We start from the raw sequence: 10241 nt of genomic DNA, 5'->3' as shown, positions 1-10241 counted from the left end.
GCGCCTGGAGGCTAGCGCATGTCTGCCCCAGGGACAGCTGGCCAAGGAGCTGCTGTCTCCTTGGGCCCAGAGGCTCAGGACAGGCATGCTTTCTGCCCAGATTCCTTCCTAAGAGTGGAGCACGCGCCCTGCCCTACGCATCCCTTCCCGTCTCCTTAGCAGCCAGGCTTCTGTCTCTCTGCACTGGGAGCCGGGGATACTTGTATTGCCGGCTCTCCTGCTTCGCAATCTTTTCCAGACCAGAAGTCCAACGGCTCCTGCTCTTCTCTCCGGCAGCTTGCTGCACTTTCCACAGATATGCTCCTGCGGAGCAGAGTGAAAAACATTTCCCTTTCCTTAAGGCTCTTTCCACAGGTGCAATCGCGCTTCTCTCCCATGCAGCAGGGATGCCCAGGCATAGAGGATTTCGCTCCATATGGGTTTATTACACCGTGCTGAGGAGACCAGCTCAAGCAAACAGGAGCATCCCTCAGACCGGACTCTGATTTCCCAAAGAATGCTGTGCTTTCCCAGAGGGGATGCCAGGGCAAAGAGGCTTTCGCTCCATGCGGGTTTCTCCCATCGTTCTGCAAATACTAGGCTAAAGCAAGCAGCAACAGCAGCCCTCAGATCCGACTCTGATTTCCCAGGGAATACTATGCTTACGCAGAGGTTTTCAGCTTTGCACGAACCGCACTTCGCTGCTGCTTCCTCAGAAAGGCTTTGGGTGTTCACTCTGCGCGGCAGCGAAGAAGAGCCGCGGGAGAGCTGTTGCCTCTTGGGACTTGCTCTCCCGGTCTCCGAGTTTACGCCCGGGATTCACCTTGCTATGCGGAACTAAGCAGACACAGTCACAACCCTGCAGCAGCGTGCTTGGCCTAGCATGGCACTCTATGCCTATGACCATTTCCTGGGGTAGGTTAGGCTTTGGCTTTTGCTCCGGCTCTCAGGCAACCTAGGGGTCTAGGCCAGTGCCTTCACCACAGGAGAGAGGAGGCGACAGGATCCCTACACACGGCCCGTGCACAGATTAGAGAGTTTGTGGGACTGTGCCCACTCCTTCCCCTTAAACCTCGTGCCTCCTCCGAGCTTCCACATCCTGGAGGAAGATGGCATCTGACTCCCCGTTATTTCAGGGAGCTGTTTCTGCGAGTTCAGAGTAGGCGCCTGGTGGCTAGCGCATGTCTGCCCCAGGGACGGGTGGCCAAGGAACTGCTGTCTCCTTGGGCCCAGAGTTAAGGACAGGCATGCTCTCCGCCCAGACTCCTTCCCAAGAGTGGAGCACATGCCCTGCCCTACTCATCCTCTCCTGTCTCCTTCGCAGCTAGGCTTCTGTCTCTCTGCACTGGGAGTGGGTGACATTTGTATTTCCTCCGGGCGCTGTGCCTTCCAGGGCCGGTCTCCTGCTTCGCCACCTTTTCGAGACCATGGCCAACAGCACTTGCTCTTCTCCCCGAGCAGCGTGCTGCACCTACCACAGACTACTCCTTGGGACCGCCCTGAAAAACGTGTCCCTTTTCTTTAATGCTCTTTCCAGAGGCGCAACGGCGCTTCTCTCTCAGGCAGAGGGGATGCCCAGGCATAGAGGATTTCGCTCCCTGCGGGTTTATTACACCGTGCTGAGGAGACCAGCTCACGCAAACAGGAGCATAACTCAGACCGGACTCTGATTTCCGAAATAATGGTGTGCTTTCCCAGAGGGGATGCCAGGGCAAAGAGGCTTTCGCTCTATGCGGGTTTCTCCCATCGTGCTGCGAATACGAGTCTAAAGCAAGCAGCAACAGCAGCCCTCAGATCCGACTCTGATTTCCCAGGGAATACTATGCTTACGCAGAGGTTTTCAGCTTGGCACGAACCGCACTTCGCTGCTGCTTCCTCAGAAAGGCTTTGGGTGTTCACTCTGCGCGGCAGCGAAGAAGAGCCGCGGGAGAGCTGGTGCCTCTTGGGACTTGCTTTCCCGGGCTCCGAGGTTACGCCCGGGATTCACCTTGCTATGCGGAACTAAGCAGACACAGTCACAACCCTGCAGCAGCGTGCTTGGCCTAGCATGGCACTCTATGCCTATGACCATCTTCTGTGGTAGGTTAGGCTTTGCCATTTGCTCCGGCTATCAGGCAGACTCCGGGTCTAGGCCAGTGCCTTCACCACAGGAGAGAGGAGGCGACAGGATCCCTGCACTAGGCCCGTGCGCAGATTAGGGAGCTTTGGGGGACTGTGCCCACTCCTTCCCCTTAAACACCATGCTTCCTCCGAGCTTCCCCATCATGGAGGAAGACGGCATCTGACTCCGCATTATTTCAGAGAGCTGATTCGGCGAGTTCAGAGTAGGCGCCTGGAGGCTAGCGCATGTCTGCCCCAGGGACAGCTGGCCAAGGAGCTGCTGTCTCCTTGGGCCCAGAGGCTCAGGACAGGCATGCTTTCTGCCCAGATTCCTTCCTAAGAGTGGAGCACGCGCCCTGCCCTACGCATCCCTTCCCGTCTCCTTAGCAGCCAGGCTTCTGTCTCTCTGCACTGGGAGCCGGGGATACTTGTATTGCCGGCTCTCCTGCTTCGCAATCTTTTCCAGACCAGAAGTCCAACGGCTCCTGCTCTTCTCTCCGGCAGCTTGCTGCACTTTCCACAGATATGCTCCTGCGGAGCAGAGTGAAAAACATTTCCCTTTCCTTAAGGCTCTTTCCACAGGTGCAATCGCGCTTCTCTCCCATGCAGCAGGGATGCCCAGGCATAGAGGATTTCGCTCCATATGGGTTTATTACACCGTGCTGAGGAGACCAGCTCAAGCAAACAGGAGCATCCCTCAGACCGGACTCTGATTTCCCAAAGAATGCTGTGCTTTCCCAGAGGGGATGCCAGGGCAAAGAGGCTTTCGCTCCATGCGGGTTTCTCCCATCGTTCTGCAAATACTAGGCTAAAGCAAGCAGCAACAGCAGCTCTCAGATCCGACTCTAATTTCCCAGCGACTGCTATGCTTTCGCAGAGGTTTTCACATGGCACGAACCGCACTTCGCTGCTGCTTCCTCAGAAAGGCTTTGGGTGTTCACTCTGCGCGGGAGGGATGAAGAGCCGCGGGAGAGCTGTTGCCTCTTGGGACTTGCTCTCCCGGTCTCCGAGTTTACGCCCGGGATTCACCTTGCTATGCCGAACTAAGCAGACACAGTCACAACCCTGCAGCAGCGTGCTTGGCCTAGCATGGCACTCTATGCCTATGACCATTTCCTGGGGTAGGTTAGGCTTTGGCTTTTGCTCCGGCTCTCAGGCAACCTAGGGGTCTAGGCCAGTGCCTTCACCACAGGAGAGAGGAGGCGACAGGATCCCTACACACGGCCCGTGCACAGATTAGAGAGTTTGTGGGACTGTGCCCACTCCTTCCCCTTAAACCTCGTGCCTCCTCCGAGCTTCCACATCCTGGAGGAAGATGGCATCTGACTCCCCGTTATTTCAGGGAGCTGTTTCTGCGAGTTCAGAGTAGGCGCCTGGTGGCTAGCGCATGTCTGCCCCAGGGACGGGTGGCCAAGGAACTGCTGTCTCCTTGGGCCCAGAGTTAAGGACAGGCATGCTCTCCGCCCAGACTCCTTCCCAAGAGTGGAGCACATGCCCTGCCCTACTCATCCTCTCCTGTCTCCTTCGCAGCTAGGCTTCTGTCTCTCTGCACTGGGAGTGGGTGACATTTGTATTTCCTCCGGGCGCTGTGCCTTCCAGGGCCGGTCTCCTGCTTCGCCACCTTTTCGAGACCATGGCCAACAGCACTTGCTCTTCTCCCCGAGCAGCGTGCTGCACCTACCACAGACTACTCCTTGGGACCGCCCTGAAAAACGTGTCCCTTTTCTTTAATGCTCTTTCCAGAGGCGCAACGGCGCTTCTCTCTCAGGCAGAGGGGATGCCCAGGCATAGAGGATTTCGCTCCCTGCGGGTTTATTACACCGTGCTGAGGAGACCAGCTCACGCAAACAGGAGCATAACTCAGACCGGACTCTGATTTCCGAAATAATGGTGTGCTTTCCCAGAGGGGATGCCAGGGCAAAGAGGCTTTCGCTCTATGCGGGTTTCTCCCATCGTGCTGCGAATACGAATCTAAAGCAAGCAGCAACAGCAGCCCTCAGATCCGACTCTGATTTCCCAGGGAATACTATGCTTACGCAGAGGTTTTCAGCTTGGCACGAACCGCACTTCGCTGCTGCTTCCTCAGAAAGGCTTTGGGTGTTCACTCTGCGCGGCAGCGAAGAAGCGCCGCGGGAGAGCTGGTGCCTCTTGGGACTTGCTTTCCCGGGCTCCGAGGTTACGCCCGGGATTCACCTTGCTATGCGGAACTAAGCAGACACAGTTACAACCCTGCAGCAGCGTGCTTGGCCTAGCATGGCACTCTATGCCTATGACCATCTTCTGTGGTAGGTTAGGCTTTGCCATTTGCTCCGGCTATCAGGCAGACTCCGGGTCTAGGCCAGTGCCTTCACCACAGGAGAGAGGAGGCGACAGGATCCCTGCACTAGGCCCGTGCGCAGATTAGGGAGCTTTGGGGGACTGTGCCCACTCCTTCCCCTTAAACACCATGCTTCCTCCGAGCTTCCCCATCATGGAGGAAGACGGCATCTGACTCCGCATTATTTCAGAGAGCTGATTCGGCGAGTTCAGAGTAGGCGCCTGGAGGCTAGCGCATGTCTGCCCCAGGGACAGCTGGCCAAGGAGCTGCTGTCTCCTTGGGCCCAGAGGCTCAGGACAGGCATGCTTTCTGCCCAGATTCCTTCCTAAGAGTGGAGCACGCGCCCTGCCCTACGCATCCCTTCTCGTCTCCTTAGCAGCCAGGCTTCTGTCTCTCTGCACTGGGAGCCGGGGATACTTGTATTGCCGGCTCTCCTGCTTCGCAATCTTTTCCAGACCAGAAGTCCAACGGCTCCTGCTCTTCTCTCCGGCAGCTTGCTGCACTTTCCACAGATATGCTCCTGCGGAGCAGAGTGAAAAACATTTCCCTTTCCTTAAGGCTCTTTCCACAGGTGCAATCGCGCTTCTCTCCCATGCAGCAGGGATGCCCAGGCATAGAGGATTTCGCTCCATATGGGTTTATTACACCGTGCTGAGGAGACCAGCTCAAGCAAACAGGAGCATCCCTCAGACCGGACTCTGATTTCCCAAAGAATGCTGTGCTTTCCCAGAGGGGATGCCAGGGCAAAGAGGCTTTCGCTCCATGCGGGTTTCTCCCATCGTTCTGCAAATACTAGGCTAAAGCAAGCAGCAACAGCAGCTCTCAGATCCGACTCTGATTTCCCAACGACTGCTATGCTTTCGCAGAGGTTTTCACATGGCACGAACCGCACTTCGCTGCTGCTTCCTCAGAAAGGCTTTGGGTGTTCACTCTGCGCGGGAGGGAAGAAGAGCCGCGGGAGAGCTGTTGCCTCTTGGGACTTGCTCTCCCGGTCTCCGAGTTTACGCCCGGGATTCACCTTGCTATGCCGAACTAAGCAGACACAGTCACAACCCTGCAGCAGCGTGCTTGGCCTAGCATGGCACTCTATGCCTATGACCATTTCCTGGGGTAGGTTAGGCTTTGGCTTTTGCTCCGGCTCTCAGGCAACCTAGGGGTCTAGGCCAGTGCCTTCACCACAGGAGAGAGGAGGCGACAGGATCCCTACACACGGCCCGTGCACAGATTAGAGAGTTTGTGGGACTGTGCCCACTCCTTCCCCTTAAACCTCGTGCCTCCTCCGAGCTTCCACATCCTGGAGGAAGATGGCATCTGACTCCCCGTTATTTCAGGGAGCTGTTTCTGCGAGTTCAGAGTAGGCGCCTGGTGGCTAGCGCATGTCTGCCCCAGGGACGGGTGGCCAAGGAACTGCTGTCTCCTTGGGCCCAGAGTTAAGGACAGGCATGCTCTCCGCCCAGACTCCTTCCCAAGAGTGGAGCACATGCCCTGCCCTACTCATCCTCTCCTGTCTCCTTCGCAGCTAGGCTTCTGTCTCTCTGCACTGGGAGTGGGTGACATTTGTATTTCCTCCGGGCGCTGTGCCTTCCAGGGCCGGTCTCCTGCTTCGCCACCTTTTCGAGACCATGGCCAACAGCACTTGCTCTTCTCCCCGAGCAGCGTGCTGCACCTACCACAGACTACTCCTTGGGACCGCCCTGAAAAACGTGTCCCTTTTCTTTAATGCTCTTTCCAGAGGCGCAACGGCGCTTCTCTCTCAGGCAGAGGGGATGCCCAGGCATAGAGGATTTCGCTCCCTGCGGGTTTATTACACCGTGCTGAGGAGACCAGCTCACGCAAACAGGAGCATAACTCAGACCGGACTCTGATTTCCGAAATAATGGTGTGCTTTCCCAGAGGGGATGCCAGGGCAAAGAGGCTTTCGCTCTATGCGGGTTTCTCCCATCGTGCTGCGAATACGAGTCTAAAGCAAGCAGCAACAGCAGCCCTCAGATCCGACTCTGATTTCCCAGGGAATACTATGCTTACGCAGAGGTTTTCAGCTTGGCACGAACCGCACTTCGCTGCTGCTTCCTCAGAAAGGCTTTGGGTGTTCACTCTGCGCGGCAGCGAAGAAGAGCCGCGGGAGAGCTGGTGCCTCTTGGGACTTGCTTTCCCGGGCTCCGAGGTTACGCCCGGGATTCACCTTGCTATGCGGAACTAAGCAGACACAGTCACAACCCTGCAGCAGCGTGCTTGGCCTAGCATGGCACTCTATGCCTATGACCATCTTCTGTGGTAGGTTAGGCTTTGCCATTTGCTCCGGCTATCAGGCAGACTCCGGGTCTAGGCCAGTGCCTTCACCACAGGAGAGAGGAGGCGACAGGATCCCTGCACTAGGCCCGTGCGCAGATTAGGGAGCTTTGGGGGACTGTGCCCACTCCTTCCCCTTAAACACCATGCTTCCTCCGAGCTTCCCCATCATGGAGGAAGACGGCATCTGACTCCGCATTATTTCAGAGAGCTGATTCGGCGAGTTCAGAGTAGGCGCCTGGAGGCTAGCGCATGTCTGCCCCAGGGACAGCTGGCCAAGGAGCTGCTGTCTCCTTGGGCCCAGAGGCTCAGGACAGGCATGCTTTCTGCCCAGATTCCTTCCTAAGAGTGGAGCACGCGCCCTGCCCTACGCATCCCTTCCCGTCTCCTTAGCAGCCAGGCTTCTGTCTCTCTGCACTGGGAGCCGGGGATACTTGTATTGCCGGCTCTCCTGCTTCGCAATCTTTTCCAGACCAGAAGTCCAACGGCTCCTGCTCTTCTCTCCGGCAGCTTGCTGCACTTTCCACAGATATGCTCCTGCGGAGCAGAGTGAAAAACATTTCCCTTTCCTTAAGGCTCTTTCCACAGGTGCAATCGCGCTTCTCTCCCATGCAGCAGGGATGCCCAGGCATAGAGGATTTCGCTCCATATGGGTTTATTACACCGTGCTGAGGAGACCAGCTCAAGCAAACAGGAGCATCCCTCAGACCGGACTCTGATTTCCCAAAGAATGCTGTGCTTTCCCAGAGGGGATGCCAGGGCAAAGAGGCTTTCGCTCCATGCGGGTTTCTCCCATCGTTCTGCAAATACTAGGCTAAAGCAAGCAGCAACAGCAGCTCTCAGATCCGACTCTGATTTCCCAACGACTGCTATGCTTTCGCAGAGGTTTTCACATGGCACGAACCGCACTTCGCTGCTGCTTCCTCAGAAAGGCTTTGGGTGTTCACTCTGCGCGGGAGGGAAGAAGAGCCGCGGGAGAGCTGTTGCCTCTTGGGACTTGCTCTCCCGGTCTCCGAGTTTACGCCCGGGATTCACCTTGCTATGCCGAACTAAGCAGACACAGTCACAACCCTGCAGCAGCGTGCTTGGCCTAGCATGGCACTCTATGCCTATGACCATTTCCTGGGGTAGGTTAGGCTTTGGCTTTTGCTCCGGCTCTCAGGCAACCTAGGGGTCTAGGCCAGTGCCTTCACCACAGGAGAGAGGAGGCGACAGGATCCCTACACACGGCCCGTGCACAGATTAGAGAGTTTGTGGGACTGTGCCCACTCCTTCCCCTTAAACCTCGTGCCTCCTCCGAGCTTCCACATCCTGGAGGAAGATGGCATCTGACTCCCCGTTATTTCAGGGAGCTGTTTCTGCGAGTTCAGAGTAGGCGCCTGGTGGCTAGCGCATGTCTGCCCCAGGGACGGGTGGCCAAGGAACTGCTGTCTCCTTGGGCCCAGAGTTAAGGACAGGCATGCTCTCCGCCCAGACTCCTTCCCAAGAGTGGAGCACATGCCCTGCCCTACTCATCCTCTCCTGTCTCCTTCGCAGCTAGGCTTCTGTCTCTCTGCACTGGGAGTGGGTGACATTTGTATTTCCTCCGGGCGCTGTGCCTTCCAGGGCCGGTCTCCTGCTTCGCCACCTTTTCGAGACCATGGCCAACAGCACTTGCTCTTCTCCCCGAGCAGCGTGCTGCACCTACCACAGACTACTCCTTGGGACCGCCCTGAAAAACGTGTCCCTTTTCTTTAATGCTCTTTCCAGAGGCGCAACGGCGCTTCTCTCTCAGGCAGAGGGGATGCCCAGGCATAGAGGATTTCGCTCCCTGCGGGTTTATTACACCGTGCTGAGGAGACCAGCTCACGCAAACAGGAGCATAACTCAGACCGGACTCTGATTTCCGAAATAATGGTGTGCTTTCCCAGAGGGGATGCCAGGGCAAAGAGGCTTTCGCTCTATGCGGGTTTCTCCCATCGTGCTGCGAATACGAGTCTAAAGCAAGCAGCAACAGCAGCCCTCAGATCCGACTCTGATTTCCCAGGGAATACTATGCTTACGCAGAGGTTTTCAGCTTGGCACGAACCGCACTTCGCTGCTGCTTCCTCAGAAAGGCTTTGGGTGTTCACTCTGCGCGGCAGCGAAGAAGAGCCGCGGGAGAGCTGGTGCCTCTTGGGACTTGCTTTCCCGGGCTCCGAGGTTACGCCCGGGATTCACCTTGCTATGCGGAACTAAGCAGACACAGTCACAACCCTGCAGCAGCGTGCTTGGCCTAGCATGGCACTCTATGCCTATGACCATCTTCTGTGGTAGGTTAGGCTTTGCCATTTGCTCCGGCTATCAGGCAGACTCCGGGTCTAGGCCAGTGCCTTCACCACAGGAGAGAGGAGGCGACAGGATCCCTGCACTAGGCCCGTGCGCAGATTAGGGAGCTTTGGGGGACTGTGCCCACTCCTTCCCCTTAAACACCATGCTTCCTCCGAGCTTCCCCATCATGGAGGAAGACGGCATCTGACTCCGCATTATTTCAGAGAGCTGATTCGGCGAGTTCAGAGTAGGCGCCTGGAGGCTAGCGCATGTCTGCCCCAGGGACAGCTGGCCAAGGAGCTGCTGTCTCCTTGGGCCCAGAGGCTCAGGACAGGCATGCTTTCTGCCCAGATTCCTTCCTAAGAGTGGAGCACGCGCCCTGCCCTACGCATCCCTTCCCGTCTCCTTAGCAGCCAGGCTTCTGTCTCTCTGCACTGGGAGCCGGGGATACTTGTATTGCCGGCTCTCCTGCTTCGCAATCTTTTCCAGACCAGAAGTCCAACGGCTCCTGCTCTTCTCTCCGGCAGCTTGCTGCACTTTCCACAGATATGCTCCTGCGGAGCAGAGTGAAAAACATTTCCCTTTCCTTAAGGCTCTTTCCACAGGTGCAATCGCGCTTCTCTCCCATGCAGCAGGGATGCCCAGGCATAGAGGATTTCGCTCCATATGGGTTTATTACACCGTGCTGAGGAGACCAGCTCAAGCAAACAGGAGCATCCCTCAGACCGGACTCTGATTTCCCAAAGAATGCTGTGCTTTCCCAGAGGGGATGCCAGGGCAAAGAGGCTTTCGCTCCATGCGGGTTTCTCCCATCGTTCTGCAAATACTAGGCTAAAGCAAGCAGCAACAGCAGCCCTCAGATCCGACTCTGATTTCCCAGGGAATACTATGCTTACGCAGAGGTTTTCAGCTTTGCACGAACCGCACTTCGCTGCTGCTTCCTCAGAAAGGCTTTGGGTGTTCACTCTGCGCGGGAGGGAAGAAGAGCCGCGGGAGAGCTGTTGCCTCTTGGGACTTGCTCTCCCGGTCTCCGAGTTTACGCCCGGGATTCACCTTGCTATGCCGAACTAAGCAGACACAGTCACAACCCTGCAGCAGCGTGCTTGGCCTAGCATGGCACTCTATGCCTATGACCATTTCCTGGGGTAGGTTAGGCTTTGGCTTTTGCTCCGGCTCTCAGGCAACCTAGGGGTCTAGGCCAGTGCCTTCACCACAGGAGAGAGGAGGCGACAGGATCCCTACACACGGCCCGTGCACAGATTAGAGA

The sequence above is a fragment of the Mustela lutreola genome, chromosome 12, assembly GCF_030435805.1.
Source record: "Mustela lutreola isolate mMusLut2 chromosome 12, mMusLut2.pri, whole genome shotgun sequence".
Classification (NCBI taxonomy): Eukaryota; Metazoa; Chordata; class Mammalia; order Carnivora; family Mustelidae; genus Mustela; species Mustela lutreola.
This window is presented reverse-complemented; position numbering follows the sequence as displayed.